Source organism: Labeo rohita, chromosome 25, assembly GCF_022985175.1.
Source record: "Labeo rohita strain BAU-BD-2019 chromosome 25, IGBB_LRoh.1.0, whole genome shotgun sequence".
Lineage (NCBI taxonomy): Eukaryota > Metazoa > Chordata > Actinopteri > Cypriniformes > Cyprinidae > Labeo > Labeo rohita.
In genome coordinates, this window is record NC_066893.1 from 18,825,138 (window position 1) to 18,852,769 (window position 27,632).

At 34.3% G+C, this 27,632-nt stretch overlaps 2 long non-coding RNA genes across 2 annotated transcripts in view; one reads left to right on the forward strand and one right to left on the reverse strand.

Annotated features, from left to right (window-relative positions):
- The window catches only part of LOC127156660 (uncharacterized), a 41,038-nt gene that overhangs the window by 2,029 nt on the left and 11,377 nt on the right, over positions 1 to 27,632 (forward strand). The window contains exons 2-5 of the long non-coding RNA XR_007825762.1: positions 8,572 to 8,961; positions 15,819 to 15,908; positions 19,720 to 20,227; positions 25,244 to 25,457. This is a non-coding gene — a long non-coding RNA (uncharacterized LOC127156660). The remainder of the gene's footprint in view (positions 1 to 8,571; positions 8,962 to 15,818; positions 15,909 to 19,719; positions 20,228 to 25,243; positions 25,458 to 27,632) is intronic.
- Positions 8,821 to 25,368, reverse strand: LOC127156661 (uncharacterized). Its single transcript, XR_007825763.1, has 3 exons — positions 25,271 to 25,368; positions 19,079 to 19,131; positions 8,821 to 8,892 (listed from the first exon to the last, which is right to left on the reverse strand). It is a non-coding gene; the product is annotated as an uncharacterized LOC127156661 (long non-coding RNA).

Here is a 27,632-nt window from a genome sequence, read left to right on the forward strand (position 1 = left end):
CCAATCCGTTTTGAGGGAGTTCCCTGTTAAAAATCACATTCCGGGGGTAAAATAGACTTTTTTTGGCGGGGTCCCCCTGGTCAAATTAGCGTTCCAGGGGCTAAAAATTACGTTATTGGGGTCGCTTCGACCCGCGGACATGAAAAACAACTCGCAGCAACAGTGTTAAAGTAGCCCAAGTCCGTGGTTTTCCCAACAATGCTGCACAATCCTGACATTTTTCTCATATTTCTGAATTTATATTATGCAATTCTGTCTTTTTACTTGCAATTCTGAGATGAAAAGTCAGAAAAACAAGTTTTTACAATTTGCAGTTGCGAGGGAAATGGTCAGAATTGGTTAAATAAAAAGCTGCAGTTAGCTCTTTTGTTTTTATTCCATGGCAGAAAAAAAGAAACAGAATTGCTCAGAATTGAGAAAAAGTCTTTTTTTTTCTTAAAACTGCAAGTTCATATCTTATAATTCTGACTTTTTTTCCTCAATTCTGAGGTTACATCTCACTTTTTTTTGTAATTATGAGGAAAGTCACAATTACGATATTAAAAGTCATAATTACTTTTTTTGTTGTTGTTGTTTACTTATTGATCCTGTGCCCTAAATGGGCTTCCGTAGATTTGTAACTGTTTGAAATGTTTCAGAATAGATAAGCTTATAGTGCCATGGAGATAAATGCTATGTTTTGTTGGTACTGTAAACATTTGCATGACAACAGTACAGTAATAATTTTTTATTGTATATAACAACATTGACTTGTAGTTAAACCAAGACACTGTTATTGTTAACTTTTGCTAGAGATTTGTTATTTTAGAAAGCAGTGACCTAATGCTTAAAAACACATGGAACCAAATAAAGAGTTCATTTGCAAAAACAGATAACTCCGTTTTTAACTCCAATTAATCTCAATCAAACTGCAGTTGGGTTATTTTGATAAAGCTAATTAACATATAACACAATAAAAACAAATAAAAAAAAAGAACAGTTATGTTTTTTCAAATAAACTCCTCAGATAGTAATTTTTGTTTTAATTCTGTCATTATTCTCATAGATGTTGTAGTACAGATGTAAGTGGGTCCCATGTGATAAATATTAACCACAGATATGTGATAAAGGTACTCAGTTGTTTATTCCCTTCGAGCATATTGCTAGGCTTGACAAGGTCTGTTTTGCCAAGACCTGGTATATTCAGTGACTCACTGACTATCAGGGAGCATGTAAGTGAAAGTCAAAACAATATTGACAGTTCAGCTTTGTTAGCCGCTAGGCGTCCATGTGCTGTGCTGTAAAATTATTCATTTTATCAAAGTTAACCTCTTGAGTACTGAGTGGACTGTTAGAGTATGAATTGCAACAGAATATTAATATAGAGCCTTATTCTGTAAGTGGTGGAAAATATGAAGTTCAGTTCAAAGGCAATTTGGCTGACTCAACATGTTTTTTTTCATCTTATGAACTTACAGTGTGAGTCACATAATAGCTTTTTAATTTTTTTTTTACATTTTATCATTTAAATGACAAACATTTTGTGATTAAAATAATTAATCAACAGGCTATTAATAGGTAAACATATGAAAGAGTTTTTTTTTTTTTTCACACACAGATTTTCCCATCAACCTTCTGGTATTTTGGATGTGGCTCATTTGCATCAGTTGGAACATCTGTGCTATAATTGCGCATTTCCTTTTTTTTTTCTTTTCTTACTTTTTTTTTTTTCTATACTTTTGCAGTGTCATGAAAGAGGAAAATCTTAAAAATATGTGTTTGTGCTCACTTTTTGTTAGGAAAAAAAAAAAATACACCTATAGTACTGGAGACTCAGTTGGCTTTAACAGTTCTTAAATTCTAAAATTCTTACTCCACTACAAGGTATTGGTGACTCAGGACTATAAGATGCAGAAATAGCCAAATACATAAATACTGTTCTTATAACTATTATATCATTATTTGAACAACAGATGCATCTTTGAGATACGTCTGGAAAAAATCCCATCAAACACATTGTCATGCATATTCTATGAGTATTTCCTAGTAAAAGCCTGTTTTCTTGGAGGTTTGAACTCAAATTAAAACCATCCAGATGTTCAGTATACATTCTTCCGGAAAATAATATCTTACAACTTCTGTGCAAAAAGCAGATGTAAGACATCCCCCATGTGTCTTCAGATTTAGCACTTTAGACTTGAGTAATTAAAGATTTCCTAAATTGTTCAAAAGTTTCAATCATATCAAGTTCAGTATGTATGAGAACTGTTTCTTTGGCTCATGAAACAGAACATTTATGAAATACTTCTAGATGCCAAATAAAAACCTTAGAAATTGGTACATTTAAAAAAAAGAATAATAGTTTTTGGTAACAAAATATGTCAAGGCTTGTCCTTGCGCAATGCAGAATTACATTTGGTAGCACAGTTAGTGAAATGCCAATTATATAAAGGTGTTTACTAAAATACCAGTGTTTAATTTGCAATATTTAAACCTTTCCACCTTGTTTTTCAATGCAGAAGTAAGCCTGTGGGTGAGACTTCAGGTTCATTAGCCGCTAAGGGAAATAATGAGAAGAATAACAACATGCAGTAAACTATAAAACTGTTTGCACGACAAACCAGTGTCTTCATACTTAAGATAATACGTTAAAATAACATGGTAAATTGCATCAATTTGCAGTATCAAGCAGCAAAATGAGCTGTTTTGTACAGCTAAAAATAGCTGGATGCGGATGAGATCGGAAGCCAGACCCATAAAATTTATGAACGGGCACGTTCTTACGGAAAAAATAAGGTGGATAAAAGTAAAAATTATAGAGATTAATAGCACATTATTTATTCAAGAGGGTGAATTAAGTGCCAAAAAAGCTTAGTTTAGACCTATTTAAAGAAAAAAATAAGAGTGGTCATTTGTCACTAAATGTGACCCTGGACCACAATACCAGTCATAAGGGTCCATTTTTTGAAATTGTGATTTATACATCATATGAAAGTTGAATAAATAAGCTTTCCATTGATTGATTGATGGTTTGTTGGGATAGGACAATATTTGGTCGAGATACAACTATTTGAATATTTGGAATCTGAAGGTGCAAAAAAATCTAAATATTGAGAAAATCACCTTTAAAGTTGACCAAAGCACTGCAAAAAGTAAGTTTTGATATATTCATGGTAGGAAATTTACAAAATATCTTCATGGAACATGATCTTTACTTAATATCCTAATGATTTTTGGCATAAAAGAAAAATTTTGACCCATAAAATGTATTGTTGGCTATTGCTACAAATATACCCGTGCTGCTTATGACTGTTTTTGTGGTCACAAATGTGCGAGACTTCCAGTGTCATTCCAGTTATTTTACCTGTACAAAAACAGCCTGTTATATATATTATACAGTTAAAGTCAAAAGTTTACATACATGTAAACTTGTTTTACCAAAATAAGAGGGATCATACAAAATGCATGTTATTTTTTATTTAGTACTGACCTGAATAAGACATTTCACATAAAAGATGTTTACACATAGTCCACAAAAGAAAATAATAGTTGAAATTATAAAAATGAACCTATTCAAAAGTTTACATACCCTTGATTTTTAATACTGTGGTGTTTGGTTTTTCAGCATTTTTGTGTATTTGAACCCTTTCCAGCAATGACTGTATGATTTTGAGATCCATCTTTTCACACTGAGGACAACTGAGGGACCCATATGCAACTTACAGAAGGTTCAAACGTTCACTGATGCTCCAGAAGGAAACATGATGCATTAAAAGTCGAGGGGGTGAAAACTTTTGAACAGAATGAAGATGTATAAGTTTTTCTTATTTTGCCTAAATATCATCATTTTTCATTTAGTACTTTCCTTCAGAAGCTACAGAAGATGTTTCCCAGAAGGCAAAATAAGTTAAATTTACCCTGATCTTCAGATTAAAAAAGTTTTCACCCCCGGCATTGTGTTTCCTTCTGGATCATCAGTGAGCATTTAAACCTTTTGTAATAGTCGCATATGAATCCCTCAGTGTGAAAAGATGGATCTCAAAATCATACAGTCATTAATGGAAAGGGTTCAAATACACCAAAATGCTGAAAAACCAAAGAATTTGTGGGACCTGAAGGATTTTTCTAAAGAACAGCAGACAGTTTAAGGGTTCAGGACAAACAAGGGACTTATGAACAAGTATCACAAAAAACAGCTGTGGATCATTCATATTCATTCATATAACAACACAGTATTAAGAATCAAACTTATGTAAATTTTTGAAAGGGGTCATTTTCATAAATTCAAATATTTTATCTTTAGGACTATATGTAAATGTCTTTAATGTGAAATATCTTATTCAGGTCTGTACTAAATAAAAAATAACATGCATTTAGTATAATCCCTCTTATTTTGGTAAAATAATGAACATTTTGCAAGGTGTATGTAAACTTTTGACTTTAACTGTATTTGTATTGTCGTAATTGCACCGGTTTATAGCGCAAATAGTTTTACTGTTTACTGCACTCTTACGTATTTACCTTTAAGCTGCTAATGAATCGGAAGTCTCGCACATTCACAGAAAATAACTGACGTCGGTGTTGCAAAATAAGTTAGATATTGTAAGAAAAACGTTGCATTGTGATTGACATTGTATTTAGAACTTAAGAATAGTAAGTAAAGCAAAAACTAAGTAGCCAGTGGGTCTTCATATAACCCCCCTAGAAAGAGAGGAACTAGGTGCGCTTTAATCTGTGTGTGTGTGTGTGTTATGGATCACTCCTAGTCACACTCTGTGTTCCTGTCATCGTCCCAGCCATCAGATGGTGGGCAGCTCACTCACGGCTGGGCACTCAACTGATGGCAGCTGTCCTGTAGGAAGTGCAGTTGGCACGGGTTTATCTGCGATATCGCTCCCTTACATCGCCTTGGCATTGTGTCATGGTATAAATATTCAGTACTTCTGAGCACAGTTTTTAGAGTCTCAACTTCACGTTGATCCAAAAAACGTGTAGAATCTTGTTAAGTCGCAGCATAATAAGGTGTTTCGTAATTGTATTAATTATAAGATCACAATTAGCCTCACAGAGGAAGTCCATATTGTCCATAAGAGGCTTGGGCGTCTGCACAGAATGACATCATCTGGGCGCTGCAGGGCTGCTGAGTGTACAGCAGGGGGCGCTCTTGCACAATCACTGTCCATCCTGATTACAAGGGACTCTGGGGACTGTGAGAGGCAGTCTGCTATTTCTGACACATCCTCTCAAACAAGCCTGCTTTCGGCTTTCAGAGACATTAAAGCTGCCACGCAGCTCAGAAGATTTGATCGTGTAATAATGACATTTATGATTCTGAGTGCATTACGTAGAACTGTTTGTGAAAATCTTTCGCATAATACACTGTGCATATTGTCTTAATGATTTACATTGTGCATCCTGTTCCTATTTCAGGCTGATTTATTAGCATTATTAGTCTGATTTGATAAGAAAAACATAATGCACAGGGTTACACATGAGCCTTTAAAACAAAACCCATTTCAGACATGGTGCTTACAACAGTGTCATGTCACTTTCAGAGAATCACGGGCCATTACCTTTGACCCTTACCTGGAATTTTAAATGATTATGTATAATTGAAGGTAATTTATTCTTGCATTTATTATTTCATATTTTAAGTAGTGATGTGTAGCACACTCTGTCCTTCTCTCACTCTATAATATTTGTATTTTAGGAAAAATAATGATTCCTTTATTGTTAATAAGTAAAGTAAAAAGGAAAATATGGTTAAAACAAACAAACAAACAAAAAAATCAAAGTAGCAAATTAAATGTTGATTATTTGTGTTTAATTACAAAAAAAGACATTTTATGGTTAATCCAATGTTTACTTGCTTAATTGTTTAAATTGTGAAATTTACTAGCGATTTCTGTGTAAAATTGCTTCTACGAGTTTTTTTTAAATGGAAAAGGAAGCCTAATTTTTTTATTAGTATTTTAAGGAAATAAGTATTCAATTATTGTGTATTGTTAACAAGTAAAAAAAAAAAAAAATCAAAGTAGCAAATGAAACTTTTCATTTATGTTTTACAAAAGAAAAGTAAAAAAAAGGAAAAATAAGCTTTTTTTTTAATGGAAAGGGGAAGCTTAGGTTTATATATATATATATATATATGTGTATATATATATATATATATATATATATATATAAAGTACCAAATGAAACCTTGAGTATTTATGCTTTACCAAAAAACTAGACAAAACAAAAAAAGGAAACTTAATTTTTTTATTTGTATTTGAAGGAAAAATAATGATTCCATTATTTAAGTAAAAAAAAAAGGAAGATTAAAAAAATATTCAAACTAGCAAATGAAACCTTGATTATTTATGTTTTACACACAAAAAAGAAAAGCTTAATTTGTTTTTACATTTGTATTTTAAGGAACAATAATGATTCTTTTATTGTTTGTTAATAAGTAAAAAGGAAGATTAAAAATTCAAAGTTGCAAATGAAACCTCAATTACTTATGTTTAACCAAAAAAAAAAAAAAAAAAAAAAAAAAAAAGGGAAAAGAAAGCTTATGTTTTTTTTATTTCATTTGTATTTTAGGAAAACTAATGATTCCATTATTGTTTATTGTTAATAAGAAAAGTAAGGAGGAAGAAAAAAAAATTTAAAGTGGCAAACAAAAACTCGATTGTTTATGTTTTACATCTTTTTGGAACATTATTGATTCCATTACTGCTACTAAGTACAGTAAAAAGAGAAGATTATGCTTTTTTTTCCCCTTTGTGATTTGATAATTTCTGTTAAACCTTCAGGGTGATCTTATCCCCAATGCAGCAGTTTTAAAATGAAAATGCAATTGAAAACCAACATTAGAAAAATCAATGATCCCATTATTATAAGTAAAAAGGAAGTAAAAGCATAAAGGAAGATAAGATTTTTCCCTTTGTAATTGAATAATTTCAAATGAACCTTCAGGGGTCATCTTATATCCAATACAGTATGTTTTGAAATAAAACGCTATTTACTTTCTAAAATATTTAACCAAGGTCTTCTAGGAGCATTGGGAAATTACAAGCCGACGAACCTGTTGAACCTTTGCTCGGCAGACCAGGATGTTGAGAGCCCGTGCGGCGGTAATTGAAATCCTTTGACCCGTCACCAGGGCCGGAGGACGGAGGAAAAAGATTTGATCATAATATAGAGCATCATTGCAAATGAAAACGGTGCTCTCTCAATCTCCAAACCATTTTTTCCCCCCTCGAATAACACTGAACGTTCATTCGGATCAATCCCTGGATCGTCCTGACCCTGAATGGGCTTTTTTGGAAGCGCCGATATCTTATTAAATGAATTACTCTTAAAGTAATGGAGTCGTAATAACCTAGAGCACTCTATAGTTTTAGCATGATAAAAGCAGGCGGCGAGTATTGTCGACAACAGCCCCTCTCAAGGCCGAGGCTAGTAATTCAGCGCTGCGTTGCCATGGTGGTCTCCATGGAAACATCCTACACCGTTCGCTGAGAGTTGAAGGTAACACCCACTCTCATTGTTCATCGTTCGCTGGGCTAATGCATATTCATAGTCACAGCGAAGCCATTACCCAAGGCTTTTATTGGTCTGTGTATCCATCAGCTGCACAATACCATTACAAATGCTGCAATTCACCTATCTATGGCCTCTTAATTAAGAGGGACTAGATTAATAACCTCGGCCGATTTGATTAATAAAGCAACAGGAGTGTATCTGATTCACGTGCAAGCGCGATTGCATTTTCTACGCGCTTGTGCAAACTTGTGCGGGGAAGGAAGAAAGAGGCCACTCAAAACAGGTATCAGGCTTGCGTTTTTAATCAGGTTGAAAGAGAAATATTGATGCGATTGCAACAGACAACACAAAAGCGATTTGCTTGTGAGATAATTGCTTCATCACAAGTGTACAAGGTTTGCATGAATAAAAGATCAACTCAAAGCTCGAGGCCTTGAAACATATCACCCTCCTACACAAAAACATTCACCTTAAGTCGGTCGGCACAGTCGGGCTACGTTTGCAACAACGGAAATAAATTCAACTCTCGGCTGAATTGGATTTGCGTACGTGCACAAACACGCACACACAAAAAAAAACATGGCTAACAGCGCTTTTTGAATATTCAAAATGACGGGTTTTTAAGCAAAGCCAGTTAATCAGCCGTATTGTTCACGGGTCCAAACGCGGTTAATTATGAGCGTTAGCCACAAGTAACAATCAGACGCTGCTTACCTGTTTAATGAAGGGGAAAACGAACGCATTCGGTCACAGATGAGCCTGCGTATCCACGTTATTAGCCAACGGACCTGGTCGTTGAGGTAGACTGTGACTTGTTGTCAGAAAGCAGAAGGAACAACAACAAAATCACTAGTCTTCCACAGCGGCCCAGACCAAATGTGGAACCAGTCGTCGTTTTAATTTTACTTGAAGGGGATTTTTGAGATCTTCTTTTAATATGCTGGATGTATGTATTGGGATCTAGCCATCAGCATGCCCTACACGTTTTCTAGGAACAGGAATTGATTTACTGTCTATGAATATGAATATTTATTAAAAGCTCTTCTGTATGTGTGCTTTCAGCCTGAGAAGTAACCCGAGCTAAAGCTCGCTAGGGACCCGGCGGAATCCGGAGAAATCCAAGACCGACGGGAGCTCATAATGTGGTATTACCTGAAGCATACCTGCCCTTTCCGTTGAGAAGACTTCACACACCCTGCAAAATGTCGCCTGTATCTGAAGGCTACTGTGGCAACCTCGTGTCCTCGCGTTCGGTCCGGTGAGGCTCAAAATGAAAGATGATTCAGCCAGCAAGCCCCTCGTTCGAATAACAGGGTCTGCTTGAAAAGGCCCGGAAAGTGCTTTAGGTGTGAATCACACAACGAATGGTTAACAAATGGAAACCTTTGAAAAATAGAGAAGAAATGCAAGTGTTTGTGAAAAAGGCATGCAGTATGAAGAATTACAGTTCAGGTTTGGCCTTTTTTATTTATAGATTTAAAAAAATTATTCATATAAATATCTAGATGTAAATAAATATTAAAGCAATAAGCCCCAAGAAGCCATGGTTTACGGTGAATTTATAACAGCTAAGGGGCGTTGTTAGGCACGACGCAAAGCGTTATAAATTCACTGTAAACCACGGCTTCACAGGGCTCATTGCTTTTATAAAACGGCTGTAAACTGTAATAATATTAATAAAAACATTATTCTTCCGCCAAACAATGTAGTTCCTCAGAAACAGTTGTGGATGCAACAAAGTGTTTGCAGATGTAAACAAAGGTGTATGTTTGTAGAGTAATTTACAACAGCTTCAGATGCAGCTCAACCAATCAGAATCAAGGACCAGAACTATTCATTAACATTTACATTCAAATATTTAAAAAATGTACACAATAAAATAGTACAAAAAAAATACGACTGAATATTTGACTGGCAAATCAAACTGTAATTTGTGATATTGTATTTGTTATAATTTAGTAATATATTTTATAAAATCATTGCAATTTATTGTAATATATATATATATATATATATATATATTTTTAAATATATACAATTTTAATCAAATAAAATATTTTTTTTTCTTGGAATTCTTGGTAACACTTTACATTAAGGTGCCTTTTGTTAACATTAGGTACTGTATTAACTAAGATGAACGAGCATTGAACAATACATTTATTACAGTATTTATTCATCTTTGAGTTAGTTAATAAAAATAGTAATTTACTGTTAGTTCATCTTAGATCACAGTGCATTAAGTAATGTTAACAAACACAACTTGTGATTTTAAAAAGGCGTTAGTAAATGCTGAGATTAATAAATGAATAAATGCTGTAGAAGTATTGTTCATTCTTAGTTCATGTTAATTTAGTTAACTAATATTAACTACCGAACCTTATTTTAAAGTGTTACCAAATTATTTAGAATATTTTAAAGATGATTCACATAAATATTTATCTATATTTAAATGAATATTAAACATTTTATAACATTTGCATTTAAATATTTAATGTACACAGTAAAATAGTACTACAAAAATACGACTGAATATTTTACTGGTAAATCAAACTGTAATTATATGTATTATAATTTAGCAATACATTGTTATACATTATAAAATTATAGCATTTTATAGTAATATTAAAAATGTATATGTTTTTTAAATATATATATTTATTATATAAAATATTTTTTATGCCATGAACACAATACAGTATTTATTAAACTGTCTGTTATTATTATCTTTGTTAATGTTAGTTAATTAAATACAGTCATTCATTGTTTGTTAGCTCACAGTGTATTAACTAATGTTAACAAACAACTTATTTTAATAATGCATAAGTAAATGCTGAAATTAACATTAAGATTAATAAATGCTGTAGAAGTATTGTTTATTCTTAGTTTATGTTAATGTAGTTAACTAATGAAGTGTTACAGAATTATTTATAATATTTAAAAAAATATTCATATAAATATCTAGATGTAAATAAATATTAAACATTTTATAACATGTACATTTAAACATTAAAATACAACAAAAAAACAACAGAATATTTTACTGGCAAATCAAACTGTAATATGCGATATTCAGCAATATATTTTATCATATATTATAAAATGACTGCATTTTATAGTAATATATAATAAATACATGTTTAAAAAAATAATATTAAAATATTATTTTTTAATTCTTTAACGTTAGTCTGTTCATGTTAGTTCACAGTGCATTACCTAATGTTAACTAATCAACCTCATTGTGAAGTGTTATGAATTATTTGTATGTTTTTCCCTTGCTCTTGTTTAATGCTCGACTTAATGCAAGAAATTTAAATTAGAACTCACTTTTTGACTTCGGCGTATTTTGCGCAATTTTACTTAATTTTATTTAGCGTGACCATGTAAATCTGAGCGCCACCACAACATAACCCCCCCCCACCAAATCTCATTTATCCGAAATCCTCTAAAACCAAACTTTTTCTTCGAAACTCGTCCCACATTTAGGACACTTAGTGTTTCCAAGCATTAAACTCCGTTCCCATCAATCCTGCCTTCCCTGAATTCCCATTAGCCACCGAGGCAGTTACCCCTGGGTATAAAAGCCGGTCATAAACGAGAAAGCACTCGGTTAAGCATGCTCACGACTCCCACGTAACGCCCGCCGTTGGGGAGATAATGAAGTGATCAGTTTTAAATGACAGATCAATGCACGGAAGAGAAGGCGACGGCAGGAAAGGTGCAGCGAGCTGGCCTTTTCTTATGGCTTGCACATCATTTCGCTAAAAACCTCTCTACGCACACACACACACACACACTCTAGACCTTTGATAGTGACATTTGAAGAAGGACAGCTGAGTGCATTTAGTTCTACCTTGCTCGGAAGACACGAGCGATGGGATTGTGCCCTCTTCCCTCTGAAAGAAACACTCTATTTCCTTTCAGTCCAGAGGGCGGAGGGCTCGACAACAAAAACAACAACAAAATCCAGGCGAAAAGCCTCGGCGGTCACGGAGCGCCCGGCGCGACGTAACACGAGCCGCAAGATTCAGAAATATGTACGGCGCGCCACGTCAAACTCACCTGCGCCGGCAACAAAAGCGTGACTGACAGGTGTTTTGGGATGGCAGGGGACCGTCAAAGCTAAGGTTACATCGGCCCATTCATTTTGTATAAGGCCCTGCTTGGGTTAGCACATACAAAGAGAAAGCAACAATCGGGAGGCCATTGTGCCGGAGATGGCATTGAGCGGAGACTGACAGCGCGATTCTTTAGCCCTCTGAAGGAGAGCTTCATTAGAGACGTGGCTACTCGCCGCCACCGCCTCATACTGAGGTGATGGATTACTTTCAGAGCCCAAGCCGCACAAGGGAAATTAGCTCGGATCAACTATGGTTTTTCCCATTAAAAAAACATATTAGCCATAATAGGCTCCTCAGTTCGCATGAATAAAGTCGAGGCGTCCTTTTTTGCTGCGGTCCCCTCTCATTTTCTTTAAGTAGCCGAATCCGTTTCCGCACGCACTTATACGTTTACTTAAGATTCCAGAGAAGTGGGAGCAAGTGAGAGAAAGAAAAAAAGGTGAGAGTACCGTTCCTATTTATCTCCGGTTGGGAGTCTAGCTGGAAAATAATGGGCTCTACGTTGAATAGTAATCCTTTATTAAAGCCAGTTAAATTATGCTCTTCAGTTTAGGATGGCCGCCTTTCACCGGGCACAATTAGAAAAACCGAACGGCGAGAAAAAGAGCTCGGTGTCCAGGCAAGAGGAGCGAGCATTCAATTCAGCTCCCGTAACATGCGAATTAAGACTAATGTCCAATTATACTGTCGCCGCCATTTGTCTAAAGATAATTCGATGGAGAGAGAGAAATCTTTTTCCTCTTTGAGAACGTGCATAGATCATAACCTCGGGGATTCGTCATGCTTGTAAAACTTTATTACGATCATTCTTGGCGGGCGAAAATCAATTGTCTCCATTTTTTGGATTGTTGAGCATGTTATAGGGATCTTTATAGGCTCGGGGGATATGACAGTTCGGACGTCAGATGGATTCGTCGTGTCTCGCTAATGGAGAGACCCTGAAATAGCTGGTCAGGCAGATGACGAGATGTTCGTTTAATAGGTACTACTTTTTTTCTTCTCTACTCAGGTGTGGAACACGGATTGGGAAAGAAAACAATTAAAAAATGCATTAGGGCAGCCGATTATGGAGCTGAGACGGCAGATAATGATGTCAGTTAGCTTAGAAATCTTGTCAGAGACGGGTTCGAATCACATTCAGATGTTTAAATGAAAATGTTCCACAGCAGATGTGGAACGCTGATAATGACTAATTGCAAAAAAAAAATGCAATTATTCAACCAGTAACTACGAAAGCACCTTTTCACATCCGAAGCGGTAAATAAATCCCCAGGGAGTTCAGGTATGAATTGCTTTTTTTCGATTTTAGAAAACAAAAACTGTTTTTTAAAGCGAAGGTTGAGTAAAAGAACTGAATATTTAATAAGCAACCTGTTCTTGTTCCTCAGCGAATTTTAGAAAAATAGAATTTTCAAAGATATGCGGCCCGTTTTGTTCTTTTTGAACAGAGAATGCAACCATAATGCAAAAAAATAAAAAATTAAAAAATAAAGTATTAGTGTAAGAACACACATGACCCTGGAGCACAAAACCATCTGAAATATGAATAAATAACCTTTCCATTGATGAACGGTTTGTTAGAATTTTTTTGAAAAAAAAGTTGTCCAAATGAAGTTCTTAGCAATGCATATTACTAATCAAAAATTAAGTTTTAATATATTTATGGTAGGAAATGTACTAAATATCTTCATGGAACATGATCTTTACTTAACACCCTAATGATTTTTGGCATAAAAGAAAAATCAATCATTTTGACCCATACAATGTATTGGCTATTGCTACAAATACACCTGTGCTACTGACAGCTGGTTTTTTGGTCCAGGGTCACAGAGTTGCTTGTTAGCTCACGAACTCTAACTATGTATCAAAAAATCTTCCTGATACATTTCTTTAATGCAATAACACCACAGTAACACCGCCACGTCGGCCCCCCAACCCGGCTGGCCACCTTTCCTAATTTGATTCCCTTCACATCCAGTGAACTCGTCCTTTGAGGGAGCATAGCAGGAACACCTTACGTGGCTGTTCACTCACCCCTTAAAATTGTTACCTCTCTCACTCTTTTCCTCTCTCTCTCTCTCTCCCTCTCTCTCTCTCTGTCTGTCTCTCTCTCCCCAGGCACTGAGCTGAGCTGATTAGGTGGGTGACTTACAGTGACGGAGGTGACTTCCCACTTCCTACTCGCTCTCTCTCTCTGTCTCTCTCTCTCTATCTGTCTGTCTTTGAGGAAGAAACACTGCAGAGATGCTTGAATCCATCTCTTACTGATTTGCTGAGTGCTGCTGGGTGGGGCTGAGAGAGCTGCTGAGCAGATGGGCAAACTGTACCGTGGCTCCTCAGCACCATTCCTGTAGTTACAAATCTACAATAGAAATTTACAGGCTGGGATCAGTGCCGTAAGTCAGGGCTAATTTTATGTTAATAGTAAAGATTTGGTGGAATAACATATACACACTAGTGGAGTCCTTTAGTGAAAATGGCATTTTTTATTTATTTTTTTTGAATGTCTTTTTTTTTTTTGCAACTACAAAGCATATTATCAGTATAACAGTTTGAGTTAAAATTAAATAAAAACTAAATATTTTTAAATACAAAAATACTTTAAATACTACTAAATACTAGTATGTGTTCATTTTGTTTACAAAAAAAATATACATTAATAAAAATACATAAAAAAAATGTCAGAACTTGTATGGGTCAAAATGATAAATTTTTCTTTTATGCCAAAAATCAGTAGGATATTAAGTAAAGATCATGTTCCATAAGGATATTTTGTAAAATTCCTACTGTAAATATATCAAAACTTAGTTTTTGATTAGTAATGTGCATTGCTAAAAACTTAATTTGGATAAATTAAAAGGCGATTTTCTCTCTCCCTCTCTCTCTCTATATAATATATATATATATATATATATATATATATATATAGCACCCTCATATTCCAGATCATCAAATAATTGTATCTCAGCCAAATATTGTCCTATCATAACAAATCCATCATTGGAAAGCTTGTTTATTCAGCTTTCAATTGATGTATGAATCTCAATTTTAAAAAAAATTACCCTTTTGACTGGTTTTGTGGTCCATGGTCACATATATAAAATAATAATAATTTTTACATTGTTTTTTGAATGTCCTTTTTAGAACAACCCTTAAATAAAAACATAATTTGTATTTTTATTCAAGTAAATAATACATTTCATTAAAATAACTAAAATACATTCATTTCTTATAAAAATATAATTCTAATAATTATGTATACATGAAGAGTTCATTAGCAAAAATAGATAACATTTTTAACAATTTTCATTGTGCATTCCAGTTCATCTCAATCAAACTGCATTTGAGTTATTTTGATTAAGTAAAAATAACTTAAAATAAATACAGCTAACTAACACAATAAAATATGATATAATGAAAAAAAACATAAGTTTTGCAAATAAACTCTTCATGTATATAAATTATATTTTTAGAATTTTTGTATTTTTATTTTTAGAATTAGTTTTTTTTTTGCCACTACAAAGTATATTATCAGAAACACACTGAAAAGTCATTTAACAATAAATATTGCTAAGGAAATCAATTTCTAAGTAAATTAAAAAATTGTATGTTGATTTTGTTTGTACAAAAAGTATATTTGTTAAAACATTTTTTTTTATTTATTTAAAAAAAACAGTTTTATTAAATAATATATATGTATTTAATAAAAGAAATGTGTCATTTTTCAAAAAACGAAAACTTTATTCTCAAGTAACCATTATATTTATTATATTCTGTAACTAAATTAGTTTCAGTTAAATGTTGTTTTTTCTTTTGAAATACGAAATCAGCTGTGATCTGACTTTAAAACAATCACAAATGACGGTTAAATTAATAACATCACCCTCTTCCCTAATTTAAATATCTTTGGTTACATTTCACAAGCAACATCTGTTTTGACCACATCTGTTACAGATGTAACGGTACATCGGATAATTGTTATTGTTGTAAATACGTGCAGGCCAGAGTGTGGTTGTCAGTCAGTGGTGTACAGACCGATTTCTCGGTAATTAACGCGGGTAAGAGCATATGATTTACGGTAATTGCCTTGACAAGGGGGCTGAGTGAAGCTACACTTAATTACCTGAACATGCTCTCTCCCAGGAGCCCAGTCAAAACGACCTTTTACCGTTTTTTCCTTTTATTTTACAGTGCTGAAATTGGAGAGATGTGGAGGTGGTGAATTTGCTCCGCACCCCCCAATCTGCCTGTCAGAGGGATGCTGAAAAATTTCGGTTTGAGGTAACTGGCACACACGAAAGTGCGCGTATCTGCCGTTTTCATGTTTTGTCTATGGTAACTCCCCATTTTTAGATAAAAACACATTCAGACTTTGTATATGGAAAGCATCTGGTCTATTTAAAGAGACAGAATGTGTTGCAAACCATCTGATTCGGTTAAGATTTCCTCAGCTGCAATCAGATTACCTCGATTGTACAGCCGAGCTTGCTTTTATAGCTGCAAAAATCAATTCTGCCATTTTCTAAACTGCACAACGTCGCAATGAAGTCAGATGACCTCACGGCCGTTGTGCTCAAATCGAATCGGATTGTCTTTTATAGTCAATACGCTGCGAGTTTCGGAACAGCCACGTCTCTTGTTAATCAATAGGTTGAAATTTAATTTAACACATTTGGGCTGCATTCAACGAGATTTAGCCGATGTACAGAAGCGTTTCCTGGACGCGTCGTGCCACCTGCCAAACGCTCGGATGACGAAAGAGAGATTCTAGAGCTGGTGGTGAAGACAGCTGCCACGAATTGAGTGACGGGTGTTAAAAACGGCAACGTGACAATATGCGCCACGTGACCGTGTGGGGGAAGTGTGGCGGACTCCTGCTAGCGGGGAGTTTCCTGGGGTGGACGACGAGGAGTGCTAGCGATCAGTGGGAGAGCAGTAGATACGTCTATGCGAACTCGAGCTTTCGCCGCCAGTCAGGGCCCCTCGCTGAGCCCACCTCTGATGTCGAATTTCAGTCTGACTTTACCCTTCCTTTCCGCCCCCACCCCCATTCCCATTTGGCTTTCTGAAGCGCAGATAGGTCGCTGGGCAGTTTATGGCACCGCAGCGGTGAGGCGAAATGCTTTTTGTCCCTCCATCATGTTTTTGTGTACACTCGCCGTGCTCCGCGGCACCGGCGTGCACCTGTGCTCGGCGCCGAACAAAGGTCCATAGCAACGGGAGGATTGCGGCAACTGGATACCACACCTGTTTGATCTTTAAGACCTCTCCTTGATAAGTGGCCGTAACCAGGGCAACCGGGACGAAAGGGTTCAATGCATTGTTTCAATAGGTAGGGCTTAGGTAGGCAGCACAGGTCAGGATTTATGCTGGAGTACAAATAAAAAGGGTAAGAAAAACATTTTGGCCAACACTGATGAGCTTAAATTGATAAGTGGTCACTATTAAAATGTATATTTGTTTATGTTTCAATTTATTGGTTGTTTCCATAATTCTAATTATGTATATAATTAAGTATAACTATTTACACATATATATATATATATATATATATATATATATATATATATACACACACACAAGTAAATGATAGTTTACTTTTTTTTTATATTTTATTTTTTATATATATTATGTAATATATATTCCTATATATTAGTATGTTTTTAAAAACATTAGTATGTTTTTTTGTATTTTAATAAATTATATTTTAGTGTTTTTTAAATATTTTTATTACTTTAATAGTTTTTATATAAAATTCTTATATATTACTATATTTTAGTAAATGATTTTTTGTATGCTTTTTATATTTTATTTGAATTTTTTTATATGTATAATATATTATTTTCATAATTTTTAAATTATTTCCTTATACATGTTACAAGTGAATTTAGGTATCCGAACATTATAATGCACAGTATAAAATTGGAATATTACATCAAATTTTTTTTTTTTTTTAGCAAATTAGTAAGTGTTAAATTACTGCAAAGCTCATTTAAATGTACAAACTGGGAAAATGAGCATCCACAATGATGTAATATTCAGTATCGGCCTATACCAATAAGGAATAATAAATAAAAAATAAATAAAATGATATTTTTAGTATACTTAGTATATTTTTATACTGTTTTATTTTATAGTCATTTCTATAGTTTTTTAGATTTTATTTGAATTTTTTATATTGATGAATTATTATTTTAATAGTTTTTATAAATTCATTCGAAATTCATTGATTATAAATGCTACAAGTGAATTTAGGTATCACAACATTATAATGTACAGTATAAAGTTGGGATATTAATTTCTTTCTTTTTTTTTTTTTTTTTACTGTTTTTATTTCACTAGTGTTTCAAAAAAATGCAACCAAGTCAGTGTTAAGGGGAAAAAAATAAGTGCATATATTTAGTGTTTAACATTTTTGTGAGTAATAAATGACTGAGAAGCTAATTTAAATGTAAAAATAGGGAAAATGAGCCACCGCAATGATGTAATATGCAACATCAGCCGATACCAATAAAGAATAATAAATAAATAATAAATAAATAAAATGATATTTTTAGTATATTTAGCTTTTTTTTTTTTTGTATTTTAGTAAATTATATTTTAGTATACTTTTTATATTTATTCAAATTTTTTATATTTATGATTTGTTATTTTAATAGTTTTTATAACTAAATTAATTCATTAGAAATGCTACCAGTGAATTTAGGTATCCCAACATTATAATGCACCATAATAAATTGGGATATTAATCTTATTTTGAGATTTTTTTAAAGTTTACTTTTTACTTTTTTAGTTTTTATTCTACTAGCGTTTAAAAATTTTTTAACTTAGTCAGTGTTAAGGGAAAAAAAAAAAAAAAGCAATTTAGTCAGTGTTAAATGACTGCAAAGCTAATTTAAATGTACAAATTGGAAAAATTAACATCCACAATGATGTAATATTCAACATCAGCTGATACCAATAAGGTATAATAATTAAAAAATAAAATAATATTTTGTTAGTATATTTAGTATATTTTTTGTATTTTAGTAAATTATATTTTTTAGTGTTTTTTGTAGATTTCATTTCATTTTTTTTTTTTTATATATATTTATGATTTATTATTTTAATAATGTTTACACATTCATTCTAAATTAATTTATTATAAATACTGAGATATTGATCTTATTTTGAGATTTTTAAGTTTTTTACTGTTTTTAATCTTACTACTATTTTTTTTTTTAAAAATGTAAGTCAGTGTTAAGGGAAAACATAAACGTATATATTTGGGATATATACTTAGATAATAATGTAATATTCAGTATCAGCCGATACCAATAAGGAATAATAAATAAATATTGGTATTTATCAATAGATATCGATCTATCTGTCTACACACACGAATATCAGCTAATATCGAGCTCTACTTTGTATTTAAAATGTTAAGGATGCATTAGCAAATGCATACTCACACACCACCAACAGATGATGTCAATGCTTCTCCTCACGGCTGTTTAGTGAAAACCTGGGAAAAAAAAAGCCACAGAAATTGTCATGGTTACATAATGGCTAAATGCACATATCGACTCGCATTCTACATTCATTTCGAGTATCCGTGGTCGATGTTTATCTGTAATTAAAACTCGAACGGAAAAGATACATGGCAATATCTCTCCCGAGACCTGCTCTGATTTGCACAGCGTACATGCACGATCTCCTCCGCTGCGGCCGAACCCTGCTGTGCACAATCTTAGTCCTGCTCACTTCCTGCTTTGTAATTCAATTGCACGGCCTAACAGACACTCTCTCACCGAGAGGAAAGCCGAGCTTCTTAGCCTACATACCCTTGGGAGCCGTGTGCCTAGCTCTCCGTGGAGGCGAATGACACATTGGACCATGAATAAGTGTCCGGGTTTGAGACAGGACAACATTTGCATTCTGAACTAGATGGTTGAAAATGAGATTTGACTTCAGTGCTGAATCACTGGTAATTAATTTGGCTATATATATATATATATATATATATATATATAATATAGATTTAATTAAAGAAGTTCTTCCCCTACTAGAAGCAAAAAACTTGCTAATCTCTACTATTTTTTTCATCCTGTAGCAGACAATGTACCAGCGGATGTGGTTTAAGGCCTTACGCTCCTCGTCGGCGTCTCACCGACCCCTCCCATCGTCTCCGGTCCCCCAGCGGACAGCTGCTCCACAGCTCCACGTCCCCCACTGCTAGACTGTCACTGGCATTGGCTGATTCGCACTTCAAACGCAGCCACAAATGGCCATCGCTTGTACGCAGATTCTCTCACGTTTTGATGTCCGACCTACTCTGGAAAATGCGTCTGTGGAAAAGCGGATTGCCATCTTCAAGGTTAGGGGCCAACGTGAAAACGGCTGCGTTAAAAGGCCCTTGAGGTTTTGATGATGCTTCAGTAGATTCCACAATATTACACAGGGCTACCCTGCAGTCTAATATCACTCTGAAATATCAACACCAACAAGAGGAGCCAGAAAGGTCCCCGAAGCTCAAATCCAATTCAGAGCAACAGTTCAAATGCGCAGTGCTGTGAACTCAAACACTATCTAGGAGGAACCTGTTACCGCTGAGGAGCTAAGTAAGCAGTGGCTCTCTTAGGATTTATATGTGTTTACACAGCTGTTATTTGATATTGGATTGGGGGAGTGCTGTAACACATGATGAGTTGTAACACTGTCAGTTTAAACGATTAGAAATCACTATCGTACACGACCACCATCCTCCTGATAAAAAATAAAAATATACAGAACAACTTTGATGTTAAAAGCAAAACCGAATGCCTTGTTTACAGTTTCACCCGATTCAGGTTCTCGTTTAGTTTGATATATGTGATCCCGGACCACAGAACCAGATATAAGGGTCAATTTGTTGAAATTGAGAAGTGTACATCATCTGAAAGCTGAATAAATAAGCCTTCCATTGATGTATGGTTTGTTAGGACAATATTTGGCTGAGATACAACTATTTAAAAAATCTGGAATCTCAGGCTGCAAAAAAAAAAAAAAAAAAAAAAAAAAAAAAAAAATCACCTTTAAAGTTGTCCAACCGAAGATCTTAGCAATGCATATTACTAATCAAAAATTAAGTTTGGATACATTTACGGTAAGAATTTTACAAAATCTCTTCATGGAACATGATCTTTACTAAATTTTCGAATGATTTTTGGCATAAATGAAATATACCCGTGCTACTTACGACTAGTTAGCACTGGAAATCTGGAATCTGAGGGTCTAAAAAAAAAAAAAATCTAAATATTGATAAAATCACCTTTAAAGTTGTCCAAATGAAGATCTTAGTAATGCATATTACTAATAAAAAATTAAGTCTTGATATATTTACGCTAGGAAATTTACAAAATATCTTCAGGGAACATGATCTTTACTTAACATCCTAATGATTTTTGGCATAAATGAAATATACCCGTGCTACTTACGACTAGTTAGTACTGAAAATCTGGAATCTGAGGGTCCAAAAAATTAAAAAAAAAAAAAAAAATCTAAATATTGATAAAATCACCTTTAAAGTTGTCCAAATGAAGATTTTAGCAATGCATATTACTAATCAAAAATTAAATTTTGATATATTTACAGTAGGAAATTTACAAATTATCTTCAAGGAACATGAACTTAAAATCCTACCTACAACTGGTTTTAAATTGAGATTTATACATAATCTGAATAAATAAGCTTTCCATTGATGTGTGGTTCATTAGAACAGGACAATATTTGTCTGAGATACAACTATTTGAAAATCTAAAATTTGAGGGTCCAAAAAATCTAAATATTAGTAAAATCTCCTTTGTCCAAATGAATGAATATAAAAATTAAGTTTTGATATATTTATGGTAGGAACCGGTAGTACAAAATATTTTCATGGAACATGATCTTTTTAACAACCTAATGATTTTGGGCATAAAACAAATATACCCATGCTACTTACAACTGGTTTTGTGGTCCAAGGTCGCTTATAGCAGTTGCTAGCAAGTGTATTTCAGTATTAGTATGCCATTTACATGCTGTTTAACTAATTGTTTGTCATATGATCACCATTTTGAATTAAAATTAAATTAGGATAAAGTGTAATACTAATGCTACAATCCATCTTAGCTCTTTCTAACAACAGCACTCTTTAAACAGGACATAAATTACACAGTTTAAAGATAAACTGTATGTTTCTTAAGTACTTGAAATTGCATCTAACAGATATCAGGATGTTAAATCCAACTATAAGATATGTAATGCGAAAAACACCGAGTTACAGACGTTTCAACGTCTGTCATCTTTTGTCTCTCACTTTAAATGGATGCACTGACTGAAAACATCTGTTAAAAACCATAAACACGGCGTTTAACGTTTAGTTTCGTGTCTGTGGTGACAAAGTGAGTTTATCTACACGTGAAAAGTCAACACATTGTATTTTACTCCAACCTACTCCAGTATTTTGGTAACCAAGCTGCATCTAATTGCATTAATTGCGCATATCCTCTTGTTTGAACACCTGCTCTAAACGATTTTTTTCCCTTGCTTGCGAAGTACAGACCGCGACATGCACCGAACCATTTGGGCTGCCATTTCTGGAAGTGTTTTTCCATGTAAATGTGTCATCACGACGCTCACAGACAACCTGTCACCTCCGCCTGCTTGCTCGCGTTCACAGCGACTGCACGTGATCAATGAGTTCTGAGGCGCAGCTACGCGCCAATAAAACAGCGAGAAATTTTCGATGATTTCGCTGTTTGTTTTCTACCATTAAGCTTTTTCTGCGATTATTTGTCAGTTTACAGAACGGCATACTTGTTCAATTCGGTTTAATCAAGCTTTACTTAAGATTTTTTAAGGTTATGTTTCGGTGTACGTGAGACCGGTAAGTGTAACACGTTTGTTTACAAGTCAGTATAACTCTGCGTTTTACGCGCGACTTGTTTGAAACTTTAATAGAATATTCCAATATTTATATTCTACAAATTAAACTACTACAAAACATACAAATGATCCCTAAACGGTGTAAAATAACGTCAAGAGCGCTGTTGTTACAACTTCCCTCACTGTTCCCACTGTAACGCTAACAGAAAACACAAACGTCTATGATTTAATTATAGGTAGTCACATATATACGTGTTTTAAACATTTTATTTTTAACAAATATATATTTAAAAAATAGGCAAACAACTGAGAGTGTGTCTATGTCATGTTTTTCATTTTGTGGATCCAGCTAGAAGTGTTACAACCTTTAATATCTGCTCATCTGATCCTTCTGGCTTTTAATATACAGATGAAAAGCTTATATCTCAAACCAGTGTTTCTTACCTCTTTTTTGAGGAAGAGGGTGTCATCAATAAGATTCTCCCCTGTAGCTCATTTCTAATTGGCTAAACTGATGGTGTTACAACTCCCCGGTCTCTCCTACACACACAATGTATGTCTGTAAATCAGATTGGACCTTAAGGTTGACCAACCATAATTACGCACAGCACACCTAATTTAATTTCCTGACAGATAACGCTGTTTATTTATTACATTTGTAATGAAAAGTGCTTATCAATATTGCACAGAACATCTCCGAGTGTGATTTATCCGTGCATGATCGAGAGACAACGGTGGGATATTTTTTTAAGGATCTCACAATATGCACTTTGAACGTGTCAGCATCTAACAGGTGGTTCAGAACATCTGTTCAGTGCTTCAGAGGTTTGTCACTAAGCCCCACGCAAGAAATAATTCATTCTGCCTAGATTAACCAGCCTGCAGCTCAACTTATGTTTGTCTAGGAAAAAAGCTTGTATCTTTTTTCCATTGTGTGCAAAATAACATCTTTGTTTTCCTCCCATTTTAATTCTATTTAAGTGCATCTTTAACTGAATTGTGCACTGAATAGTGCCTTATCTATATAGCTACACCCACAATAACATGCATTCAGGAACCAAAAGAGCTATCAAGGGGAATTCTTAGGGGTCAAAACTGCATTTGCTCAGGGAGGCTTTAACATAAGTGCATCTACTTCCAAATAAATCATTCATTTGCTAAATTGTCCCGGGGGCTGATCCCGTGCTGTTGGAAATGATTGCCATTGACTCCCTCGTTCTGTGCGGCGACACTGGGAGCTGTCCAGCACTGTGGTGCTGAAATTGATTGAAGCACAGACGCCTAGCGCATATCCGGCGGAAGCTAATTATATGCGCCCTTTTCCTCACATATTTTTGTGAGTGGGCATTGAGCATGTTGTTTTCGATGTTTTCAAGAGTTCATCCACCTCCTTGATGTTTTTCCCCCACCTTTTTTACATTCTGCTCATGGAAAACGAGCACTTTTGCAAAGCATAAAGCATTTTAACAATTATTTTCTCTCATAAACGCATGCACACAACAAACTCTTACCTCTAAACTAATGATGCAGTTGTTTTTAGCATTTAATTGTTTTATTAAAGAAATGGAGCAACTAAAAATTTTAATTATGGTATTATTTGTTCACCCCCATGTCATTCAAAATGATTTTGATTTTTAGTGAAGCAAAAAAAGAGATGTTAGGCAGCTTTAGGAACAAGCAAGATGCAATGAAAATAAATGGAAAGACATGAGGGTGAGTCAGTGGTTGAATTGTAATTTTTTTCCTGAACTGTCCTTTCAAGCAAGCCGTTTTTTTTTTCCTTTTTCATACTGAACGACACACACGAACCCACCTGGAGATGTGTGAATTCACATATCCCCCCACCCCGAGGGCTGGAGTTCAGCCTTCACTTCATTGCATTAAATTGCCATCGGAATACATTGGAGCTAAACGTTGAGGGAAGGCCACCAGGACCACCTCTATATGATTAGCAGCGGCAGAAGATGAGGATGTAGAGGACTGCTCTGATATTGGATTTGCCAAGGATAACTATAATAAACAGCTCTTCAAATCTAATTGTAGTCATTCGCTCAACACACCAGCTGGGGAATTACGGATCTTGAAGGAGCTCCTCTCCTATAATCAATAGAAGTTTTGCAAAAGCATATTGACTTGGGGGGGAGAGCGATTATTTTGATTGAATAGGAGATAGAACTGAATTAACAGTAATGAATAATGTCGCCGTTTCTGACCCTGAGGCTTTCAATAGAGAAAAAAAGTCATTTATAAAGGGGTGCATTCATAGGCTGCTTTCACAATAGACGTTCTTCATGTTTTACACGAAGATTCAGCATGCAAATCCCACCGCAAATTACATCTAAGTGACTTCAAGAAGACATGCTGATGCTCTCGTCACCTGTTGATCAGGATCATCAACACTTGATGAAACTTTCCGAACAACACACACGTTTTATTTTTGTGTAAAAAACACGGATGACACCAAACGCATTCGGATTCGACATCACCTTTGTATGGTTAATATTCTAAACACATTTTGTTAAAACCCAAATCATTAGTTTCTTAATATTTTGCTTTGAACATAAAAATACAAGATTTCTAAATGTAACAAACACATCATTCGGGTCGCTACAGGGCGTTGGATGTTTAAAGAAAATCATTTTAAAATCTTACACGAACTCTATCCTCACCACTTTGTTTTTGCTTGACATCGTCTGTGCGAAATCTCACGAAAACGTCTTTTTCTCTTACAGAAAGATATGAAATGAAGGATATCTTACGTGTCTTTGCTGATGCGCTTTGGAGGACGCTTCGCTGGAGATGACAGCCCGTCTTCTTCTCGCCATGTGCTGTAACAAAAGCATCCCATGCATCCGATGCCTGTCCCTTTAAAGCCTTGCTGCATCCCTGCAGGTGGCCTGTCAATTTAGCGGATCCGAATGACGTCACTGCATGGCTGGAAAAGCTGTAAGTCAACTTTCATAATAAAAGTCATGCGCGATGTATTTTAGTGTTGCTTTGGACTCATAATTAGCCTGCTGTTAAAAAATAAATATTAAAAAAATGGATCACAAAACTAGTCAAACTGAGATTTATACGTACATTTATACATCTGAAAGCTGAATAGATAGCTTTCCACTGATGTATGGTTTGTAAGAATAGGATAATATTTGGTCAAGATACAACTATTTGAAAATCTGGAATGTGAGGGTGCTAAAAAAATCGAAATACTGATAATCGCCTTTAAGGTTCAAATAATGCATATTACTAATCAAAAATTAAGTTTTGATGTATTTACGGTAGGAAATTTACAAAATATCTTCATGGAACATGATCTTTACGTAATATCCTAATGATTTTTGGCATAAAAAAAAATCAGTGACCCATACAATGTATTGTTGGCTATTCCTACAGATATACCCGTGCTATTATGACTGGTTTTGTGGTCCAGGGTCACATATATAAATAAAAAAGTCAATAAAACTAAGACAGTTTGCTTGTTTTAGCTGGTTTATGATTATTTCTCTGCACAGCGAAGCTGGTCTAGATGGTCTTTGGTGGTGTAAGATCTGGTTTCCCAGAGCTGACTAGCTAAAAGTGCCTAAACCTATTCTAAAACAAGCTAGAGACCAGCCTGACCAGCAGTGTTACTATTGTTAATGGTAACTAAAACAAAAAGTAAATAAAAAATTTTCAATGAATGTAATTAAAATACAAACTTACCTATTTTGGGAGATTTGTGAACAAACCTAAAGCTAAACTTAAATATGGATGACAACAAAACCTATTAAAACCTATAAAATAAAAATCACCACAGTAATTTTTAGATTCTGTTTTCACTATCTTATGATGTTTTAAACCTTTACAACTCATGATTAAACATAAAAAAGCACAAAAGTGTGTTTAATGTGCTTTATATCTTTCTCATACTCAATTAATCTTTTATTAAAAGATGGTAATCGGCTGAACCTTTTAAAATGGGTAAACGTCTGTGTTGAATGCTATGACATTAAATAATCTTTTTTAAATAAATTAAATAATCTACATTATTGCAAACAGCAACAACTAATATTAAGACTACTATAAAAACTAAATCAACAAAAATGTAAGAATTTATGTATAAATACAAAACTTAATTGAAAATAAAAATGGTGTAGAAAGAGTTTTCACTCAGAAATTGCTAGTGAAATTCATAAAACAAAAGGCAACACATAATGAAGTAAAGAAAAAAAAAAAATGGAAATAGTACTTTCTTTTAAAACCTACTCCAGGAATCTGATTTATTTACCACCTTGAAAAATCTGTATATATTTTTTACTTTGTATAATAACATTGCTGACCAGGATGGAAGACCTTTTTTTTTTTTTTTCAACAGCATATTGATTATCCAGAATTTATTACTTCTTTATTTCATGACTTATTTGTTTGTTTGCATGCTGATTAGCTTACCACCATAAATAGATGACACAACATCAGCAGCCAGGAAGACTGTGAAGGTTAAAAACATGCAATTAATGTTTGTAATGTAAAGCGCCCTCCTACACACATCATGATTTAGATGCACACAGCGTGTCACTTGGCATTGTGGTTTTCCTTGGCATCTCTAAATTCGTCTAGTCATAACCACAATATATATATAAAACGTTGTTCAGCGTGTGCATGTTGAAAAAAACACAGCAGGCTATATATAGGCTACATTCTTTTTATTCATGCACAGTAACTCTCGTATTCGGAACGTCTCTCTAATCAGACACACCCAGGTTTTGGAGCCTGTGCTAATGATCAGATGATACAAATCGTGTGCGTTACGTGCAAACCACTGTACGTTGTAACCACATACGTGAATTCATATGCATATGAGTGCAAATCAGATTTTAAAATTAACATTTGACAGCTCAGTCACCTTTATCGAATATAACAACCTGAAATTTGCTTCTTAAGTCTTAAAATTGCACAATGCACAATGAAGCGCTCTGTCCTATTGAAGGGGTTTGATTAACTTTGGTCAGGGTGCACCGCAGCCCTGCGTGAAGCAAATAGGTAGCAGCTTTTTTTCCCCTTTTTGGCTTGCACTGTTCATTCAAGTGTCAGGGGAGGCACAATTCTGGCTTTAGCTGAGGAAAAATGCACAAAATAGCACAA